The 24,199-nt window shown below is 40.3% G+C and overlaps 1 protein-coding gene across 2 annotated transcripts in view; it reads left to right on the forward strand.

Annotated features, from left to right (window-relative positions):
• Nucleotides 1-4,375: 4,375 nt before the first annotated feature.
• Nucleotides 4,376-24,199, forward strand: part of calcr (calcitonin receptor) — a 54,520-nt gene continuing 34,696 nt past the window's right edge. Inside the window, exon 1 of one of the 2 annotated variants that reach the window (XM_010891515.5) lies at nt 4,376-4,866. The gene's annotated coding sequence lies outside the window, so the exon portion shown is untranslated. Of the gene's footprint in view, nt 4,867-10,753; nt 10,775-24,199 lie in introns of those variants that run through there. The other variant, XM_020050040.3, reaches the window with a different exon arrangement.

Genomic DNA, 24,199 nt, shown 5'->3' on the forward strand with positions numbered 1-24,199 from the left:
CAATGATGAATGACTGCATGGGGCTTTGTGTATATAGCATCCCACCAGTCACTGAACGTGGGTAGGCTGAATACTGTTACCGAAAATGACAAGGTAAAACATCTGTCGTTCTGCACTAACCCTTAATGCTTCTGGGCTGTTGCTGTAAATGAGAATGTGTTCTCAGTCAACCTACCTATTTTACTCCTGTAAGGAAACCGGGGACAAATGAAGATGACCTCTGTGTAACGAGCAGATGTGTGTCTCTTCCTGAGTGGAATCTTTTTGTATTTGACTCATAATGCAGAACCAGTAAATCCGTGCTTCAGATGGCTCCGGTGTAGTTTTCAATCAAAGTTGGGCAGATTGAAAACTGGCTTAAATTCCCTGGACGCAGCCACACAGCCGCACACTTTCTTTAACGTGAGGTATTTTCCAGCACAGTCGCCGGGTAAAGTGAAAACAGATTTCAATCTGAGCTCGCGCCATCTTTTATGCACTCGACGCTGCAGCCTCCAAAGGTTAATGACTTTAAATAAATAAAAATTCCAGAGATTCTCAGAAGATCTGGCAGGTAAACACATTGATACTATTGAATTTGCATGTCTTAATAAAGTGATATTTCACATTACTGCAGATTTATGGACGGGGCCACTGTAGAGCCCCAGAGAGCTGAACTTACAACCCCCTAAATAAGTAAGGTGTGTTCTGTATGCAGATGAGAAGCGTGGAGCTATCCTTCTCCTGGGGATTACCTCCATAAATCAAACACGATGTTATTCTGGCGCTGGAGCAAAGCGCAGACGAATGGTCAATACATTCTGGCCTGGTACCAAGGGAGGGTGTACTCTTCCTGCAAAACCGCTGCTGCAGTTGAGCCGTAGCATGTCCGGCTGGAGCGAATGTAAAGCACTGCCACTCCAAAAATGTGAGTTTCAGGGTGAAGGCTACGCACAGCACTCTGGCTGTAAAGGTCTCCTCCGGTTATTGATGGGATTGAACTTTTTTGAACCACTGAGTTCTTTTGAAACGTCGCCGGTAGTAAGTTCACTGTCATTTCTGTTATGAATGTGATGTGTGGCTGCCCTGTGAGCAGACCAGTCGGTCTGAAGATTGTAAACACAGTCTGAGAGACGGGAATTTGTATTTGCTGACATCCATTTGTCATTTTTCTGCCATTCCAGAATTAGTTCAAACACAATCTTCCTTGTCATCAATAATGTAGAATTGCACCAATTGAACTATCCACTTCCACCACCACAAAATGCTGTTGAAAATTGCCAGAGGGATCCTCTTTGTGGATCCTGACATTTGACGCCTGTGACATTATCATCCTGCCACCATTACATGCCTGTATTTCTACCTCAAGGCATAAGTGAAACAAACAGTTGCTTAGGGCCCCCTACTGCTAGGGGGCCCCAACCGCTAGGGACTGTTAGGGGAGGGGGGCCCACAATAAAATGTTTGCTTAGGGCCCCCAAAAAGCTAGAGCCGGCGATGCACAGCCAGATATTTAGCATCTAACCATGAAACAGGTGTTTGAATGGCTTAATTTTCTCTATGAATGGCTCAAACAATGGCCACAACGAATTTAAGCTGGTGGAAGATCTCTCCCTTGCTTGTGAAGGGCACCCAGTCATATATGTTCAAACACAGGAACTAGTGGGAGTCTTCGGCTTTCAAAGGGCTTTTTTACATTATGATACACTTAGTGAGACACATTGAAGTGGACCTGTGACACTCAATTATTTTGTGGTGCAAAATTACAGATATCGATAGCTTGTTGCGCCACCATCCAGGGTAGCATGCACCGATCTAGACACACTGGAGATTTGAATCTGAAACCATATCAAGTTTCTGCGTAGTGCGCACGCATATTGTTCAATTTTACATTGATTGACAGCCACAATCTTCTGTAGCAGAATGTATGAAGAATAGCATAGCATGGAAATTAGCTTTGACATATGAACACATTTTTATAGGAGGCTCATGGCAAAATGTGAACTGTTACAATACAGCTAGTCGCATACCTATAAAGTCTCTTGGGTAGGTAGGTATAAGAATATTTAAAATGTTGAAAAAAGTTGTTCCAAAACACTCTGTTTCTGTTAACAAGCATTACAGTTTTAATAAAATGCAACTTAAAAAATGGTGAACTAGTATTAGATGAGCTACAAAGTTTCTCAACATCCTAAAGCAAAATGTGCAAGTATGGCCTTACAAAACAACAACAAAAAGAAATTGCATCTTTGTAACGTAGTAATGTGTTGATATACTGGAAGGTAGCTTTTTTCCTCAGAATAAACATAGGAGCACCAGGGCCCGGCATAAGTCCAGCCTGTTCCTAATAAGGGATCTAGAGTGTTTGGCCCAGTGTCTACCTCTCGAATCTTTAAAGATGTAACTGCCATTTTGAACAATATCTGGTGTATCACTAAAAATATATTTTCTTTGGCAAGTTCAAACATTTCATGCTATGTTGTGCTACTGTGATGTATTCATTTTTATTTATTTTTTACTAAATTTATCTCTCGGTATATTGAGTTACAACATGAAATTAAAATAGATTAAATGGGAGTTTTTGCCACTCATCAACACAGAAAAGGTCCATACTATCAAAAGGAAAAGTCCCAGGTCTTTTGCAGATTTTAGAAGGTTTTCTTCGTGGATTTCTCTGTACTTTGCTCCATGAATTTTGCCCTCTATCGTCACAAGTGTTCCAGGCCCTGTAGCAGAGAAGCATCCCAATAGCATGATGCTGCCACCACCATGCTTCACGGTAGGGATGGTGTTTTTAGGATGGTGTTCTTGTGGCAAACACTACGCTTAACTTTGAGGTCAAAAAGCTTTATTTCATCAGACCATACGATCATCTCCCACTTGATACTAGCCAAAATATTATGTGCTTTGTATTCTTGTTTACTGTGCTCTGGGGATATTCAATGCCTTGGAAATGTTTTTAAATCATAACCTTGATTGGTGCTCCCCTCAAATGTCAACATTTCCCATTAATGTATTTATTATTTGAAAAATATGAAGGGGAAGAGTCAATTTTGAGAGACTGTTTAAATACAAGCTCTACCTGGTCTCTAATGGACAGACACACTTGCAGAAAAAAGCAGTGAAGATGAAAGCCTCTGGGTAGCACTGATTTTATCACCACCAGCCCAGCAAACAAGGAATTTCCCATGGATGTCCAACTTAACAGGGATGTTCAAGTGACTCATATTTGTTTGCCCTGAGAGCTGTCTATGAAATTAAACTGAAATCCCTACACAGTTTTCCACATTTGAAAAAAGTTGCTGTGAAAAGAATACATTTGCATTTTCAAGGCACTCCAGGAAATATTTTTTTCCCACCTTTAAATTAACATCTCTCATGCAGTGTGAATTAAAATTATCACAGTGAAGATGACAGTGGGGAGTTCAATTTGATATGCGCCAGTTAAGGTTAATCTAATGATCTTGCAGAGATGTGAACAAACTATTCATACATGCGGCAGAAGACAGAAAGGGCTATGCTTCTTTTTTTTCCAACGGTGGAAAAATAAATAACGTTAATGAAAATATTGCTCGCCGGCTCCTTTATACCCTTGCGAGATAACTTTTCTTTTTTCTGCATTTTGAAAGTACTGCTGTTGTTAGAGATGAGTCCCAGAGATGACAAGACCATCAGTCCTTTCGATGTAATAATGTCATAAATATGCATCTTCACACCTCCATATCCCCTGTGTTTGCGTGCGCGCATGTACAATGTGAACATTAAAGCTGTATGATATTTACGTCACACAAACACCCTAACTTCAGCTAATGACGTTGGTATAGAAAACTGAAATAATTTCTACAATGTTTTTTGATTGCAGTTACTGATCAGTTTAGTTGATTATGATGATAATGATGATGATGGTAATGAGAAGACGGAAGACTATATAATGATCACGACGGTGACGAGAAAGTAAAATCGAAGATGAAAAGACTGATCTGATGATGATTGTGAAGACTGTTGTTTTGAGCCGCCCCTCCCAAATGCCTTTTGCCAAAGACTCAATACAGAATGCTACTTTTTGTCTACAGCTTACACTTAAGACATTTACCATGTGAAAAGGCAGAGAATCTTTAAATTCATTTTTAAATTATTTTAATTATTAACAAATACAATTATAGAATACCCAAAGTGGAATTTTCATGGTTTAACCCACCACATAATTTGACTTTGATTGTACCGCAACAAAAGTCAGCAGAATGGAAGCCTCATTTCCATTGGGTTGTAGTTGTATTACCTCACCCGGTCCGGGGACCGCCACTGACCTCCACCACGTAATGTAACATGCGCGTGGAATGTCGTTTTTAGGACTCCAGCACTTGTGCCAAGAGCGTCAGTCAGAAGAAACCGCGCACAGAGATGCTCGCGGTTAGCCGTTTTGTAGCGTGGGCCTATATCTTAAACAGAGTGCAGAAACCGGACAGTTAAAATTTTAGGAAGAGCCTCGCCACACGCACTGTCTGCAAAACGGGTTGCACTTGGATTACGGATTGGTGAACTGTCAAAGGGTTAACGGCTAAAGACTGGGGTATATCTTCAGTAAAGCATTATTCGCGCGCCGGTCCTAAAAAGTAGCCTTTATAGCTGAAATTATTAAAACAATGGCAGTTGTCTCATTTGATAGATTTTGTTATGCTATTAATAATATCGCGTTTACATTCTTTCTACTCCGTTTGTAAAAATCTTGTTATCAGACATTTCGTTTAGTTAAATAGCATCACGGAGAATGGAAGTCTTTTCAGAAGACGCTTCCCGTCTACGTAGGCTGAACATCAGGCTCTACTGAAATACATCGGTACTGGATCCCGTACGGAATTTCAATCTTTCAATTCAATTTTTACCAAGGTAAGACCTTTTATTTCGTTTGTCCCTTTTATTTAATTACATTTGAATTCATTTTTTAAAGTTGCCTGCCACAATCTTAAAACGACGTCCGGTTGTCAATTTTATTACCTGCCAATCGTCAGTCTTTGATGATTGTCACATTTGCAATTTTACTCTATCAACTGCGACCGTTTTCCCTTGCGCAGCGTGTGTTGAGCAGATGGTAGTGACATTTGCATTCCATCAAGTTTGTTCATCACCCTGGGATATATTTGCCTAGAATGAGACCAAGGTAATGCCAGATAAAATATAAACAAGAAGCAAAATGTTTTATGGATTAATTTCTGAGTGGTAATGCTCACTACTGTACTGATTCATTTCTGGTTGCTGGGCTCCCGACAATAATTTCTCAATGGATGGCATATTTGATTGACCATGTCAAACAATCTCACACAATGTACATGCCTTAAAGGGATATTGGAATATTTACCGACTCCTTCAAATATTCAAATAAAACAATAACAAATGCTTTACAAATTATTTCTTGTGAATATAAAATCTACTGACTTTTACACTGCCATACCTTTAAAACCTACACTCGGCCCTCCCATATGAACTACTGCTTCCAACGCATATTCTCCATTTTTCTTTCAGCTTGATTATTGTGTGATATGTGGATACAACAATTTCCCCCGAAACGCATGCGGTCGCAGCCAAGCTTATGTTATCTCAGCCAATCTCAATCAGTCCCCCCTTTCCATATAATACAGCTGTTATGCTACATAGACAGGATTCCTCTCAGAGTTTTTTGGGCAGAACTATACCACAGTCAACTCAGTGACCCGCGTGTCATTTAGAGCTGCACATGATTTAACATGTGAACTGACCATTTGAGCATTAAATGTTGCCACCAAAACAGCGCTTGCCCTTGTAATGAGTGTGTGCGGGAGGTGTCGCGAGGACTGTGGCTGACGACACTGTGGCTGTCACCCACGTCCCACTAACACACGGAAACACCGTACAAAAAGTAAATAGTGCTCCACGATTTAACTACAGAACAGTCAGCGAGTGCTGTGTAACATAGCATTAACTAACCATCAGGACACACCTACTGGGTTTGGATTTCTCATGCCGAGACTGAACCTTATTAGAACTGCCGTGACACAACAATGAATCACTCCTCTTGAACGTTGTTTGAGTGTATTCACCAACAAGCACATCACTCCGGAGGCCACGCGCACACGGCACATCGCACCCTGCGCTTCTAGACTACCGGAACTTGTGGATGATCGTGTCCCGAATGTCTCCCCGATCTCCGTAGTGCGCTTCCTCTGGCCACCGACAGATTGTGGCCCGGTGGCGGCTGTGGTGATCTGGATGTGACGCGTCACTGAACGGATGAGGTCCGCTCATTGATTTCAGTTGGGCTGAGGGGTCGGAGAGGTGGTGTGCCCATGTGATGGGGCACTTTCCGGCAGAATCCCACACACCCGCACACACGCACACTGCTTGGAACTCAGCTGCATGTGTCTGGTTGCCCTTTCATTCTGAGAGATGGACGATTAGCACATCGGCGGCCTGCTCAGTGACGTGCACAGCAGTGGATATGGTTACAGCACCAGAGAGTAGAGGGGCTGGCGGTGGAGGTGGATGAAAAGGGAAGTTAAATCTCTGCGCTTGCATGTCCGTGGGATGTGCTCCCTGGGAAGAGGCCACGCACGCAAACAGAGGAAGAGATAGAAAGACACACACACACACACTCATAGAAACACACAGTGCCCCTCACCCACTTCCACCCATGCACTTCACACACAAACCCCCCCCCTCCCACACACACACACACACACACACGCCATGTGGCACATAACACCTGCATATGTAACTAGGCCTGTCTGTTTCACAGTTCATCACCTTGCACAGACTCTGAGTTAGTTGTTCTTCTGCATCAGCCCCCCCCCCCCCCACTCTAATGCTGCATGTTTCATTCATCTGTTGGTCAGCGCACATCCCCTCTGAGTTTCCGTTTCTGTCCCAGACAGCTGTCCTGTCTTCCCCATGCAGCTCCAGTTACTCCACCAGGGTAATTTGACAGAGCAGCGACATGTTATGGACGCTAATTGTTTGCCGGAGATATTATGATTTCTTTCCATTTAAAGGAAGCACTGTCTGGGATCCGGGGAATCTATTCCATTCTTACATGTTGTTGTTTTTCAAATCCCGGACTGTAGCACAGAGTGATATGGGTTTTAATTGTGATAGTTTTTCTGGTGTGGTATTGCCCTTGCTTCTTTTGTTGTGTTTTCCACATCTTTTGTGCCACTTCATCTTGAAGTGATTTTCTATACTTTGTCTTCCTCTGTTATCGACCTTGCAGAATTTCACAGTAGCACGTTGTACTACTTTAGCCACCTGCAATGATTTGCTGTTTTTTTTTCCATTATAAAATGCACAATTATTAATTTGGCCATCATGAGATGCTGATATCCGTTCTCATCTGTTCTTGCTGATGTGTGGATGAAACATGGGAAATATCCGTAACATGGTTTATATCTCTAACAAAATGAAGATATGGTAACATAATAAAGATTCTGTAACAGTAAATATCTCTGTAACATAGGAAATATCTGTAACATGGTTTATATCTCTAACAAAATGAAGATATGGTAACATAATAAAGATTCTGTAACAGTAAATATCTCTGTAACATAGAAAATATCCGTAAGATGGTTTATATCTCTAACAAAATGAAGATCTGGTAAAATAATAAAAATTATGTAACAGTAAATATCTCTGTAACATAGGAAATACCCGTAACATGGTTTATACCTCTGACATAATGAAGATCCGGTAACATAATAAAGATTCTGTAACAGTAAATATCTCGGTAACATAGTAAATATCTCATGATATGGTAAATATCTCTGTTACATACTAAAGATCTTGTAACGTAATAAAGATTCTGTAACATAGTAAATATTTCTGTAAAGTAGTAAATATTTCTGTAAAGTAGTAAATATCTCATGACATGGTAAATATCTCTGTTACATACTAAGGATCCTGTAACATAATACATATTTTAACAGAGTAAAGATCTCTTAACATAATGAAGATTTCTGTCAGATACTGAAGATCATTCTAACATGGTCAAGATCCCTGTAACTAAGTAAAGATCTTGTAGCATAGGAAATGTAGTGAAGATCTTTGATGGGAAAAACCCTGTAATTCCATAAACATACCTGTAACATATTAAAAATCCTGTCGTTTTAGTAAAGATTGTGTAACATAGTAAAGATTTTTGTAACCCGGTCAAGAGCTCTTAATTAAGTTCAGATCCAGTAACCCTACAAAATATCCTGTAACATAATAAAGACCAAAGTAATATAGTAATACAATATAAGACATTACCTGACAACAGGGGACAGTGAGCACACTTGGAACAAATGACTTGGATTATTATGGATTATTTATGGATAATTTTTCTGTAGTTATAACATTTTAAGTATTGCAGTAAATGTGCTGTCATTTTCTAATGTGTGCGCATCACTCATGTTCTCAGAGCTGCACGATTTCCTGTCCCCAGCCAATCCATGGCGCTGTGCTGAATTATTTTAACATATTCATTAAGCTCCTCAGACACAACGAGAAGCTGTTCTCGCTGGCTCTATTTTTAGAAAGTGTTCCCGTTGTCCCCACCCCAAATCTATGAACCGTTTTTGCTGTGTCCGCCTAACGTTTGCTCCTGGGGATGAGTTTCCCTTACAGGTACAGATCCAGGATCAGCTTTCCCTCCCTCATTCCCCGTCCTAACTATGACTGTGCAAAGTGCTAAACTGACCCCAGATTGGCGATAAAGGGGCGTCTTCACCTGTCCACTCCAAGTTGCAGTGGCAGCTGGAGCTGGAGCTGTACAGAAGAGCTCAGCTGTATCAGTAGGTGGAGCTGATGTACAATATTAGGATGTGGATGGAGTGCTTTGGTCACACTTGGTCCTGCAGAATAAAGTGGAGCTATAGACTGTGATTTGGACGTAGTCCAGTGGCTGAGCGGCATCTGGTTTTTGAATGATTCTTTTAGCCCTGTGCCGACATTACTTATAGAAATGATCAATATGGAAAATGTTGCAAAATTAATTAAAATGTAATTCTGAAAATCCCTTAACGTTTCCACCAGAATGGACAGACAAAGAGTCTAGCCTGGTGGTTCTTTCTCAACAGGAGAAACGCTTCTCTGACATTTCTCCCGACACTCCTACACGGAGGCAATTTGCTTTCCCAGCTGCTGCTGCAACCACGCTTTCATACTCCATGATTGATACGCTCTGCCCCAATGTATCCAATCAAAAACAAGCAAAAGGTTTGTAGAGAAACGGCGATATCTTCTTCGTGTGTACGAATAAGCTATTTTGCAATCCAGGCGTATTTAATCGAACCCCTTCAAATGTATTTTGCGAAGCTCCTTTGATGCAGGACAGAATCATAACCACAACATGCATCCATTTCAAAGATTTTGTGCTGAGGTATAACCAAGTTAGTCAAATGAAGTTAATTAACTAGACCCTGATGTATGAAGTCTGCATGACCAGGAACACAGATATGCACCTGTTGGTTTACAGATACTTTTAAAAACCAGGTAGTATCTGGTGTGACCACCATTGGCCTCATGTATCGTAACACGTCTCCTTCACATAGAGTTGATCAGGCTACACATCTCCTTTGCATAGTGCTGATCAAGCTGTTCATTGTTACCTATGAAACGTTCTCCCCCTCTTGGGTGGCTGTGCAGAGTTGTTGGATATTGGCGGGAACAGCAAACATGCATTTTATAGCTTCCATTAATTTTGTTAATTAAGGTCTTTGTGGAAACACAATTTTAGTGCCAAGTAATTTCTTGAGCTGTCTTCCCTCTTATGGACATACCTGCACATATTTGTTAGCAGTGAAGCACCTAATTTTTCAAGACAAAAAAATATATTTGCATTCCGTATAGAAGCCAACCCAAGCTTTCTTAGAAAGTACCTTTCTCTCCGTCTCTCTATTTCTCTCTCTTTCTATTTCTGTCTCCCAGTCTAGATCGAGCGCAGAATCAGCATGCTAATACTCTTACTCCATTTGCTTTTGGACTGAATATAGGAAATGGGCTACACATACACCTCTCAGATATTTTGGCCTCTGGGTAATCTGATTTAGCGCCAATTTTCTACTTGGTCTTCTCTCCTTTGTGTTTCCTCCGTGTCCAGAGTCCAGTCCAGTCCACTTCTATTTTGATGCCTGCTTTTCGATAGTCCTCTTCTTTTCTTATCAGGTTTACTCAGCTTATTCATACTCTTACTTTCATTCACATGTACCTGGTTTAGTCCTCTCTGACATTCTGTCCGCCTGGCCTCCTGAGGTACTTATAGTATGGGGTTTTATGAGATGATGGAATACGAGCAGTTAGTAGAAATCCTATACATTAATTTACAACCGATGTGTCCTTTTTTTCGTTGCTTGTTTTGTTATGTGCTTTTTCTCCCTGTCTGGGCTTGACTGACAAGATTAGGCTTGATGCATTTGATGCTAAGATCCCTCCTTCAATCCATTTGTCCTCCCTTCTGTCTGTCTTACTGTCTGTCTGATTAGAGTTGTTTGGGGATTGCCTCCCTTCCCCTCTACTGCAATTTCCAGCTAGTTGCTTCCATTGTATCAACATGTCTCCCTGAGAGCTTTCTCTTTCTCTACCTGACTGAGTCAGAGAGAAGGGGTCTTACTCTGCCTGCGTTTAATTGATTTTTTGTTGTGACCCTGGAAAGTGAGGAAGAGAAGACAGGAAGAAAGGCTGTCTCCTAACGGTAATATACATGTACACCTGGAGAAAGCTCAGTGGACATTTAATAACAGTGATTTTCTCTGTTGTTTCAGATTTGGATAGATTTCAATTTCAGAATTGAGTGGTGAGTAAATCAATTGAGCAAACTAACTTCGGTTTGTGAACAAAGAGATATTGACTTTCTTGAAGACTCCAAAAACTAATTAATTTCTCTCAGCACACAGATTTACTTTTGGTGGTGTCACTGTTGACAGCTGGAATACTGTTCATCCATGCAGTATTTCTCAGGCGGCCATGTTGTTTTTCTTACGGCAATCTGCTCACATCGCAATCCTTTGTTGAGAAGTGACATTCAGGAATTATTTGCGAACCGACTGACATTATACATTTAAAATACTGTGGCTTTGCTCTCAAAAAGGAGTTGTAAATGTTATTTGTCAATTGATTTTCATATTTTCTTTCAGAGACATGAACGCAGAGACACAAACAGAGATACGAGCATTTCAGTATTACGCCTTTTCAGTGTGTCTGACTAGCATTATGAACATGTAGGATTGAAATCAGACGGTGGATTGTTTGAGATCTCTGTCATTAGGATGATGAGGAGACGTTGATGCTTTATGCGTCATACATCCACGCAAAATCACAAGGAGGGTATGAAAAAGGCATAACAAATGTCAGATTAAATTTTTACCAACTAAAAGTCCCCCCGTCTGTTTCACAAGAACCTTTTCAGGTGGGAAATAACTTTCAGGGTGTTTAACAATAATATTTTTGTGAACCATTGTGAAGCATTCATAAATCTGATTTCCTAAATCTCTTGGTCAGGATAATGTCTCAGTGGGATTAGATTTTCCTACTGCTGATTGATTGTGCTTTGCTTGGCCAAGCATACATAACTGTCGTTTTGGTACTTTTGAGCACGGAGCAGCTTATACTTCTAATTTGTCATCAGGTATGCTACTATGCCAGGAACAGTCATCCCCTGATTTGTTTGTTTTACTCTATTGATGAACTGTTGGGCATGTCTAGGTTAATCCCAGGGGAGGCTCAATCCCAAATGGCACCCAGTCCAAATTGCTACTGCACTGCTATTGACCACGCATGATTTATCACAGTTTGAATGTATTGTGCTTTTAGGAAGTTTTTAGACCCTTTGCCATGACACTCCAAATTGAGCTCAGATGCATCCTGTGTCCGTTGATCATTCTTGAGATCTGCCCATTTAATCGATTGGAAATTATTTAGGATCCCACACTTCACAGTGCCTGTCAGTACCTGAGTAAAAGGCAAATGGACTACTGCCTGAAGAACCCTGAAAGCATAAGGAAGAAGATTCTCTGGTGTGATGAGAGCAGAATCAAACTATTAGGCCTGAATGCCAGGCTCTACAACTGGCAAGAAAAGGTACTGTACTGCTTAGTGCATGTACCATCCCTACAATCAAGCATGGTGGTGGGAGACCTAAAGATTGAAGTGCAAAGACACTCCCTAACCAATCTGACAGCGCTTCAGGGGAAGTACGAGGAAGAATGGGAGAAACTGACCAAAACCTGATGCACAAAGCTGGTGGAGGCACAAAGCCCAAGAAGACTCAATCCTGTGATCACTCAAATACGCATCTACAAAGTAGTGAATACTGTGTTTGTCACAAAAAATAAATAAAAGGAATCAATTATAACTTAAGTCTACAATACAACTAAATGTGACAAAAGTTAAGGGTTTTCTTAGTTTTCTCCCTTTCCTTTTTTTTTTAAACACTTTCTATAAATGAATGCTGTTTCAAAACAGTGAATCACATGAGGCTATTGATTTCTACATTACAGCTCTAACATGCATCAACTCAGCCTACACACCACGTAACAATAAATGGATCTGTTGAGCGTTACTAAAATCAGTCCGTGGCGAACAGGCCCCCGGCTACCATTAAACAAGCATGTCAGAGCAATATAACGGTCTGTCTTGAGCCCTCCATCCCAGAACCAGAGCGGGCTTCTTCTCCGTAAACAGTTTATTAAGACAACTTGGCTTGGGATGAAATGAATGGCCTGTAGCACACTATACCTTTCCGAAATGACCCCTCTACAGTCCCTCTTGTTTGTTGCCCTTCTTTTTCTTTTTTTCGTACTTTTTCTTTCTTTTGTTCTGAACAACCTCGACCTTTGGTGTTTCTAACACTACAAATGAAAAAAAATATTCTGTGGCTTTGCTCTCTGAATTTTTTAATTCCTGAGAAAAGGCTGCCAGTTTCTACATGACACATTTTGCTTCGATTTATGGATATCAAAACATGGTTGTGTTTGAAATACAAGAAATGCACTCTTTCAAACCGCCAATACCATTTGCTGTCAAACGGTATTACGATTTAAAGTTCTGCTGAAATAAAACAAAAAAGTGTATTTTCTTTGCCATGTTCAGAGAGATAGAAGCTTTCATTAAAATGATCTACAGTTCTTGAGATGATGAGTGATGAAGATATAAAGGATACATATTTAAACAGCACAAGATGAAAAGGGAGGGAGGGTAAAAACGTTTTCTTAGGAAAAGGTCTTCTGGCGATAATTGAAAGCATACACATAAGGAATGTGAGCAAGTTTTCCTGGACCTGAAATTGGACTAAACTCCGGATTAATAATCCACTAATTATCATGTATAGAAAAGAATATATGAGCCACTTATACTTCAACGGACAGGGCTCAAGGTTAAATCTAGTGGCCTCCTGATTATTTTGTAAATAATGTTCTAGGTCTACACATGTTTTAACACGGTACTTTTACAATTTAATAATTACAGACAATTGCAGGGTTACTGGTTTCAGTTTGCCATGATCAAACAGATAGAATGGCCATAGTCATATGTATTGAAATATATTATTATTTAATATCAAAGTCAGCTAAAATCCTTGGGATTTGGGAAGTTCAACTATACAGGCCTTCCAAGCAACTTGGAATCTTCACGCTGATACTCCTACCAGAATATATTAATATTCTGGAAAATATGTTTTATTATCAAGATATAAAACGCATACACACAGAAATGTGGACAAGACTCAAAGTGTCTGTTAACTATAAAAATGTCCAAAATGCAATCTAGATTTACACATTGCACTTGTCAAGTCTGTCCACGTGGTCATCAGGGTTTTTTATGTGGTCAACAGACATTTAGTGGACCGTCCGAATTTAGAGCGATTGGTTGAATGTGATTAGAACAGTTTATTATGAAATCTCGTAAAGATATTCACTATTTTAGCCAGAGCCTTTGCAGAGTGTTAGTCATATTGGGATCTCAAATGAGAAAAATGCCCTGATCTGCTGGTGAAACAAAATATCTTCTATCTTTACCTTGTCTTCTCATCTATACAACACAAACAAATGTCATTAATCATCATATACACTACCTTTCAAAAGTTTGGGGTCACTTAGAAATGTCCTTGTTTTCAAAGGAAAAGCACAGCTTCTGTCCATTAAAACGACATCAAATTGATCAGAAATACAGTGTATACATTGTCAATGTTGTAAATAACTATTGTGGCTGGAAACAGAGGATTTTAATGGAATATCTATGCAGGCGTACAGAGGCCTATTATCAGAAACCATCAGTCCTGTGTTCCAATGGTACATTGTGTTTGCTAATCCAAGTTTATCATTTGAAAAGGCTAATTGATCATTAGAAAACCCTTTTGCAATTATGTTAGCACAGCTGAAAAATGTTGTGCTGATTAAAGAAGCAATCAAACTCCCCTTCTTTGGACATATTGAGTTTTTGGGGCCTCCGCAATTGTTGGTTCAATTAAAAGCTCAAAATGGCCAGAAACAAAGAGCTTTCTTCTGAAAGTCATCAGTCTATTCTTTTCTGAGAAATGAAGGCTATTTCATGTGAGAAATTGCCAAGAAACTGAAGATCTCGTACAACGCTGTGTACTGCTCCCTTCACAGAACAGCGCAAACTGTACCCACAAAACACCAGTCTCAACGTCAACCGTAAAGAGGCGACTCTGGTGCCTTCTAGCCAGAGTTGCAAAGAAAAAGCCACATCTCAGACTGGCCAATAAAAAGATAACCTGGGCAAAACAAAACGGACACTGGACAGCGGAAGATTGGAAAAAAGTGTTATGGACAGACAAATCTATGTTTGAGGTGTTCGGATCACAAAGAAGAATTATTACGTTAGTGATAATTAGTGAGTTAGTGAGTTATTACGACTCACTAACAAAAAACCAAATGAAAAGATGCTGGAGGAGTGCTTGACACCATCTGTAGAGGGTAAAAGGGTTTTTGAAGAAGGGAGACTATCACTCCATTTTGTAACACCATGCCATACCCTGTGGACAGCGCTTGATTGGAGCCAATTTCCTCCTACAACAGGACAATGACCCAAAGCACAGCTCCAAACTATGCCAGGTGGTAGCTGGAGCTGCACAGTCCCTGGATCTCAAGGAAATGTATAGGAAATGTCCTTAAAATTTCAATGTAACCCCAAACATTTGAACGGTTGTGTATGTTAAAAAAATTATCTCAAAACAGCTTGAAAGTCTAGAATTTTGCATGTATTGTCGTAAACAAAAATGCTTTCAGTCTAAATAAAATAAATAGCATCAATAAGGCTAATGACTAAATGTAGTATCTCACATTAGACAGACATGGGAAATTAGCCTTTGAGATCCACATGCTTTACTACCCATGAAAGGCATTAGTCCAGACCTCATTTAGGGATTTTTTGAAAGAGGGGTAATTTAGACCTTCGCTGTTCATTCCTCCCTTCCTGCTCTTTAAATGGTTGCTTCTAGTCCAGTTTTGGTCATTCTTTCAGGTGGAGAGAGGGTTGGAGGGTTGGAGGGAGGGAGGGAGGGAGTAACAGACAGGGGAGAAGGTTGGAGAAAGAATGAGAAAGATTAAGCTGGAACAGAGAATGCCCTGCTATAGTTATTTAAGTTATTTTTAGAGTTATTTAATAATTTAGATATAAAAGAAAACAAGAGACACGAAAAGAGAAAGAGAAAAAGAGTGGGAGATGGAAAGATGGTGTGAGAATAAAATGGGGTGAGAGAGCCAGAAAGCGATAACGTGTGTGAGATGGGAGCGAGGAGGGGGGCAGTATTTTTGGTCATTACTTGTTCTGGGGGCAGATCAGCCCCCAAGGCAGAGAATGTGTGATTGGTTCCATTGACCAAGCTTACATGACAAAAAGACAGCATGATCTGAGAGGACATTTGACCAGAAATCGTGTCTGTCCCTTCCCTAACCCTTTACCACTTTACCATTAGCCATTCTGGTCCCAACCCTGTCATCTGACCATAGGTTTACAGCACAATGTTTCTTGAATTAACAATTTAATGTATGTATTTAAAGAATAAAATAGTAAATCCAAAAATAGTAAATGTTGCCATAAAAATATAGAAATATTTTATATTTAATTAAGATGTTTTTTTTGGATTGTCAGTACTATCTGAGGCCCTCCCCATATCAAAACAATTTTTTAAAAATGTATTTAAAACATTTATTTTGCCACATATATCCTAAAATGTGTCCATAAATATATTTATATATGTTTTGATCAGATTGGCCGGCTGCTCTTAAAGACAGTGGCGTGGTGCCTGAAAGAGTTCTGAACATTTTGGTTCAGTGGGGACAACTTTTATATTATTAACAGCTCAAATGTTTATTTTTCCCAGTGACGGAGACTAATATAATGGAGAGGTACCCAAAAAAGGTTGATTTTGAGCCACTGTTATCTCTTGTGTACAAATGGATTTACCCAAAAGGGCAGAGTAAAAGATGAAGAGATGGAGATAGAAAGAGGAAAAACAGATCAGAAGTGTGCAGTGGACTAGATTGAGCAGCACCTGCTTTACTAACTGATAACGCGTAAAAAGATACGGGCCGTCTCGGATTCGAAAACAGCTCATGGTGAGATTAACTTTTGTGAACCCTTTGACTGTTCATGATTAAAACATGAAATGCAAAGACCCTGTGCTTTTTCTTTCAATAAAGACAGAATAGTGAGAGTGCTCCCGGATGGGAGTTATAGTAGCATCTAGGCATGCAGATTTTTTAGAAAGAGAATTTTAACGTGATCTTAATTACCTTTCACATACAGTCCCGGTGCTAATCACTAAATACAATGAATTATAATTTTGTTAAGTATTTTCCTGTATTTCCGATGTGCGATGATCTGTCAGTGGTCAGAGCAGATACAGTAGGAATCAGATGAGATCATAATTCACTAAAAGGGTTGCTTTTACGCCTCACTGAAAGGGTTGTTATTACGCCTCACTGAAAGGGTTGTTATTACGCCTCACTAAAAGGGTTGTTATTACGCCTCACTGAAAGGGTTGCTTTTACGCCTCACTGAAAGGGTTGTTATTACGCCTCACTGAAAGGGTTGTTATTACGCCTCACTAAAAGGGTTGTTATTACGCCTCACTGAAAGGGTTGTTATTACGCCTCACTGAAAGGGTTGTTATTATGCCTCACTGAAAGGGTTGTTATTACGACTCACTAAAAGGGTTGTTATTATGCCTCACTGAAAGGGTTGTTATTATGCCTCACTAAAAGGGTTGTAAGTTCACTTTACTAAAAGGATTCTCAGCAGAATCAGTGTCTCTCTCTCAAAAGCACTCTCTCTATCACTGTATTTCTTAGTCTCTGTCCTCTGTCTCACTCTCACACCCAGTCATGTGGAAGCCATTTTCTTAAAACAGTGGTAATCAAGGTCTTCATTGGGGGGAACTGATATGGGGTCAGTTTTATGTAAAAATCTAAATACATGGCAAGGTTATTAGTGAATATTAAAATCTAAATGCATGGCAAGGTTATTAATGGATGTAAAAATCTAAAGGATAAGCTTATTTGTTGATGTAAAAATCTAAATATATGGTAAGGTTATGTCATCACATTTACGTGGAAGGATAGTACATCCAGAAATAATGAAAGAAAGAACTTGGGTGCTTGTTACAAAGGTTTTAATACTGTTGATCTAAAATCAGAGGTCTCTGTTCCCTTTTTTGCCCTTTGTTATAACGCTCTCAATAGCAATACATTTCAACTAACTACACATCCTGCACAAAGTATAATTGCTTTAAAGTTATTATATTTGATATTTATAAAAATAATCTACTCAAAATTATTCAATAACCCCACCAATAGTCACACTTTCCATTACAAAATACTCTCATGAATTTGTTTATGTTTTGAACACCAAGCAGAAATCTATAAATTAATGTATTTAGTGAAGAAATGCATCCCTTTTCCCGATTTGGATTTCGAATTTTCGGATTTGGCTACAACATTTTGGGTTTTCTGATTTGGATGCAGCATTTTGGATTTTCTGATTTGGATGCAGCATTTTGGATTTTCTGATTTGGATACAGCATTTTGGATTTTCTGATTTGGATTTTCTGATTTGGATGTAGCATTTTGGATTTTCTGATTTCGATACAGCATTGGTGCTGGTCTCATGAATTTGTTTACGTTTTGTACACCAAGCAGAAATCTATAAATGAATGTAGTTAGTGAAGAAATGCATCCCTGGTCCTGATCGGGATCGAATGCATCCTAAAGGAATTATATTCCAGTCGTAACATTGTTTGTTGAAACAAGACTATATTCTCCCAGGAGGACATGTGAGGGTGCTGTGATAAGAGGCCACTATGCCAGTGGGCTTCACTGTGAATCATGACTCAGAAAGGCATAGCTTGAAGATGACACTTTTAGGACAAGATAGCCCAGGACTAGGACTGGAATAGGACAAGAGTTGGAGGAGAATAGGACAGGAATATAAAATGATTGGTCTGACATTCTTGATAAGCTGATAGTGGAGTACATGTTTGGGATCTGACATTCTTGATAAGCTGATAGTAGAGTACTTGTTTAGGATGTGCATTTTTGATAACCTGATAGTGGTGTACATATTTAGGATGTGCATTTTTGATAACATGATAGTGGTGTACATGTTTAGGATGTGCATTTTTGATAACCTGATAGTGGTGTACATGTTTGGGATCTGACATTCTTGATAAGCTGATAGTGGAGTACATGTTTCGGGTTGCCAGTCACCTGTGAATTTCATGTAAATTCATGATATAAAAAGGGTTTTATAAAATCTGTTTGAGATTTCAGTTGGACTTATAGATGGCCAAACTAGACAATAGTATTTGATCAATAAAGATGATTATTCGACTGTCACAGTTCCTGAAAGTCAAAATGCAAAAGAGAGCATGAAAAAAAAAGTGAACGTCAAAGTTGTCCCAATCAGGCAGTCTTCTCACGGACATCTGTTTCCATTTTGACTCCTACACACCTGGAACCAGCAGTTTAACTACAAAAGTCCTTAAAAGAGCACAGGCAGAGTCTTGTTGTAAATTATTTTGTAAATCTTTCCCTCCACAGGACCCGCGAGGCCTTGGCTGCTCTGCTGCAGTCTCAACAGACTCGAATTTGCTATAGAAACCGGATCCTTTGTGCTCCCAGCGTCAACACACAACGTCCAATAATCCTAATATTGAATGCAGATCGGGTGGCCCGCGGAGGTGTTTATGTGAACGCGGTGGTTAATACAACACATGGCAGCTGACTTAAATATTTTCTTTCATGGGTGTGATTAATGACTGAGACTAGTTGACCAGAAAAAGCTAGGCTGGATTGCCTCTGTATCAGTGTGTAGCGATGCAGTACTGTCTGTGTTGACCAACAATGAGCAGAGATACAGAACCAGAACTAAAAACCAGGAACCAGTAGTGCTTTCGGGTAAGAACACAGCCGGCCTCAAACAAATAATAGTTTCGTAATGTTTTCAGTGCGCCTGTCATTCTGAGATGAATCAGTTTGCAAAATAAAAGCAGCTGAAAAGAAAGGATGGCCCAGAGCAGTATCGCATCTTAACTGTACATATTAGGCTAGCATTCTATACCTTTTTTGTGTGTCTCTGAAGGAAACACAGAATGGGTTTAGTCAGGGTCTCCTTCTCTGGCTCTCCCTGAAAACACGTGCTGAAACGCCGCTGAAACCTGAACATACGGCACACCATGGTAGATTTAGCCACCGTTAGCGTGTATTCACGACGCCATCGGTGGACGGCACACACTTATTCACACGCACAAACACACAAACCACAGAATGAGAGGTTATGAGCTAAAGGGGGTTAGGGAGGGGAAATGAGCTAAAGGAAAGGGAGAAAAGTAAAGAGACAAAGAAAGACAAAGAAAGAGGGAGAAAGCGAAGAAAATATCAATAACGAAATAGAGAGTGCATGAAGTGAAAGACACTCCAATTGAGCAATCATGTGGGGAATTAATTCAGTGATTTGAGGGGCAGCTAGCTAACATGCTGAGTGATTGATGCTCAGAGAGCCAGCAGAATTTTGAGATGATAACTCTTCGTTTCTCTGGTTTCCCTCCAACCAAACCGCTTCCTCTCTTTTCTCACGTGCTTCATTTTCGACTTAATTGGCCGTTGCAGTTGGGTGAGTAATGCTCAGCCATTCAAGCTCAGTCATTTGCTTAAGAAATACTTTTTTTGCAACTTTTGACTATTGAGAAACTATTTTTTTTATATGGGGCAATCGATAAGTGGGGTTTCAGAGTACAAACGTATGTTTTTTGGAAATACATAATTAGGTGAAGATTTTCTTTAGCTGGAAGAAGAAAATATTCTTGTTCTCTAAGGTCAGTAGGTGTGTAACCTACACTTTGGATCACGGAACAAGGAAACCCCCATCAGTATCCAGTGACCCGGCTCTGATGTGGCTGTGATGTGCCTGTGATGCGCCTCTCCTCTGTCTGCTTCCCAGCTTCCATTGGGACGTCATAAATGGCAACCCACTCCAAACACTGCGTGATGCATTGCTTCAGAAGAAATACGCAGTGGTGGAGACTGGGATGCCGTTCTGTATGCAAACCAGAGCTATTTCTCGTGGTTTTATAACCGCCTTCCTCATCTGATTTATGGGACTAATGTTGCCCCCCCATTCACCAAGCACTGCACTTTTCAAAGCTCTTATATCTAAAATGTGCCCCTCAGTATGTGATCTCGCTCGGTAGAGGCTGGTTGAAATTGGGATTCAGTGTTTTTTTAACCTCTTTGGCGTTCCACCTATTCCACCGATCTACCGGGTAATCTCATAGAGATCTTTAACCCCGAAGGGAAATCTTTACATCAGCCAGGCTGTGTTCCGTCTGTCTTAATGCTTTTGGACTGGGGTGGATGAGTCATCCATATTGTGTCGTTATGCTCCAATCTTCCCAATTTATTTTATCAAATAGAATCTGCACGGCACAACTTAGGGCTTTGTACTTTATAATCCAGCTGTGTGCATTTTGGCTTGCAGACACTGTTTTTTTTTTGTTACTAAAATATAATCAGGATCTTACTCCTGAATGTGTTTTTTCCCCTTACACAGCACAAACCTGAAACTGGCAGCAATATTCAAGATATTACTCCAAATCTGTCCTCTGCTGTCTGCTTTTGGAAATGGAACGAATATCCCTGGCTGACAGATGAGTATGTTGGTGAAAAATACAGAGGAAATTAACCAATTCAGTGTAAATATAGACAGAAGGTTGTCTAGACTTTTTGTTCTTCCTCTTAAATTATCCCTTAATTCAAACATAAATATTGGATTAAACGACCAGTAATCAAGGGCTGACTATTTCCTCCAAAATATACAGTACTGTACATGTATTATGCAATGGTAGACAAGGGCTTTCAATAGAGGGTTATGCCTGGAATTAACACTAGACCAATTACAAACAAACAGAAAACTAGACCGGCCTAGTTAATAACCCATGTGTCAGAAGCATCCAAACAGAACCCTCTATGTTGGTCCTAATGGAACTTTGCAGCTCCACTCTGGATGCCATGGTTCCCTAAACAACTGGATGCCATGGTTACCTAAACAACTGGATGCAATGGTTCCCTAAACAACTGGATGTCATGGTTCCCTAAACAAATGGATGCCATGGTTCCCTAAACAACTGGATGCCATGGTTGCTTAAACAACTGGATGCCATGGTTCCGTAAACAACTGGATACCATGGTTCCCTAAACAACTGGATGCCATGGTTCCCTAAACAACTGGATGCCATGGTTCCCTAAACAACTGGATGCCATGGTTATTGGCTCGCAGCAAGAACATTGCCGTTTCCAAACACACATCCTCAGGTCATGTGCTCGTTCAGTTGCAAACCTAATATTGTAAGGCAACGTGACAATGCAAATATTATTATGGCCACACGAGTGAATACTGGATAACTACTGAACAGAATATCGAGCTTGCTAGACCGCACAGACAGCAGACCTAAACAAGTACCCACCTGTGATTGAAGGTTTTCCACACAAACTGTGACGCGTTACATTCTGTTGCATTCTCTGACCCTAATGTCTCTCACACTGGATCGCCTGAAATCACAGGAACGCCTGAAATCACTGGATAGCCTGAAATCACTGGATCGCCTGAAATCACTGGATCGCCTGAAGTCACTGGATCGCCTGAATTCACTGGACTGCCTGAAGTCACAGGATGGTCTGAATTTGCTGACACAGGATAATTAGTAAATGCAGACAGAGACTCTGACCTGTTTACACTTTTGATTTTAAATAAAACAATCCCCACCATTGTAATTGTTCTGGTGTCATTCCAATGGGATCACCATGCCTAAACCATCTCCAGGTATCCCCATGAAAACAAACCGTTTGGCATTCAGTGTTGTTGATACAGTGTGGAATAGAGCGGAATTCCTCTGTGACGTGGAATTGGCCTCTTGTCATTCCGGAAAGCATTCCAGGAGGTGTGCAACAAACATGCCCCTAACTAACAATTCCCAATAAAGGACAGGGGCGACAGTTTACGGTTCAGTCGTTCAGCACTCTCATTGAGAGTCACTTCCAGCTAATGCTTACATGTTAAGTAGCTGAAACACACAACTCAGTCGTTGTCAGTAAACTAAATAAAGCAGTTATCGGCAAAAGTAAGCGCTGGGTAGAACATACCAAAAATGTATATAGCAACAGGTGTTGGTTCATTAAGGCAACAGAAGGGCTGGCTGTAGATATTTTAGATGCTCTGTGAAGAGGAAGGGTTTCACATGTTTCCTGAATATTTTCTGAAAGGACAGTCATTTCGACTGGGCAGATCGGGAGACACATTCAGTAGGAGCAGGTTTGGACCAAAACAACCCTTGGTTTGCAGCCGAAAGGAGGGGACTCCAAGCTACTGAATAACCATGTATAAATTGTCTGTTTTGGCAAAAGTCTTGAAATCCCTGGTGAATGAACACCTGAAAGTCAATCTGAGACGTATGCAGTAAGGTTTTAGGTCACGCCACAGTAACAGCAAGTCCGAAGGTTTTGAATGATATTCGTTGTACACTTGACTTGCAGCTCTTTAACCCAGGCTTTTAAAACATTTCAAACTGCTTTTGACATTGTTCAATGTAATCGGTATGATTAGACGCTTGTAGTTAATTCCCTCAGCAACTACATGCATGGTACTCTCACAGCTAAACAGCTGAACATTGCCACCTTTGAAGAACATTCACCAAGAGCATGATTTTGGGTGGATGACAATTTGACCTTTACTAATCATATTGAGAACCCATTAAAGGGGCTTAGGCTGAGAATGGGGTTTTTATTATCGGCGCAAGGATAATTTGATTCCTTGTATCATGCAGCCCAATGTTTTATCACCCTTTCATAGGTTCTGACACATCAATGAGAACTGGGTAGTGCCGCGGGCTGGCCTTCGCTGACTGTTTCGGCTTAAACGCTGATATATTGTGATCTGCGAGGCCATTTTGGAAAGCTGACACTTTATCTCTTTAATAAGGTCAGAAAATAATACTGGATACGGTCTCAAACCTACTTAATTCTAGCAGTTCCTGAAAAAAGTGTGTTTCGCTTACTCAGTTCTGTAGTCCTGGAATTCATTCCAGGCCGAAAAACCAAGATCTTGTTTCTTTAGAGGAGTTTAAAGGAATGGTTAAGTCACACGTTAATGTGAAATGTTTTATTTGATCACAATTCCTGTATTTGTATTTTTTCCTGTATCTGTGATGTGTATACTGTCTCTTGTCTGATGTTATCTCCTCTCCCTCCACTCTCCCCTTCCCGTTTTTCATTTGTTTCCCAATATTGATGTCAAGCGTAGAAAGCTGGGAAAGTGATGAGGAAATAATAGGATGCCTCAGTTATCCACCCCCCTGCTCAGCTGCATGCTACAGTTGAGGGAGGCACTGGAGGATGTTCAGGCTGTTTCAACCCACTGGGCCATTGGCAGCTCAGATTCTGAGGAGGAATTGCAAAGAACTCCTTGGCATTAGCTCCAAGATCAAATCCCAGTAGAAAAGCAGAGTTTTATTTGTCCTGGACCACAGGAAAACATCCCCAGATAACTGAATGACAGATAGTGAAGAAAATATTCCCAGATAACTGAATGACAGATAGTGAAGAAAATATTCCCAGATTGCTGAATGACAGATAGTGAAAAAAATATTCCCAGATTGCTGAATGACAGATAGTGAAGAAAATATTCCCAGATTGCTGAATGACAGATAGTG

The sequence above is a fragment of the Esox lucius genome, chromosome 10 (genome assembly GCF_011004845.1).
Source record: "Esox lucius isolate fEsoLuc1 chromosome 10, fEsoLuc1.pri, whole genome shotgun sequence".
In the NCBI taxonomy this organism is placed as follows: domain Eukaryota; kingdom Metazoa; phylum Chordata; class Actinopteri; order Esociformes; family Esocidae; genus Esox; species Esox lucius.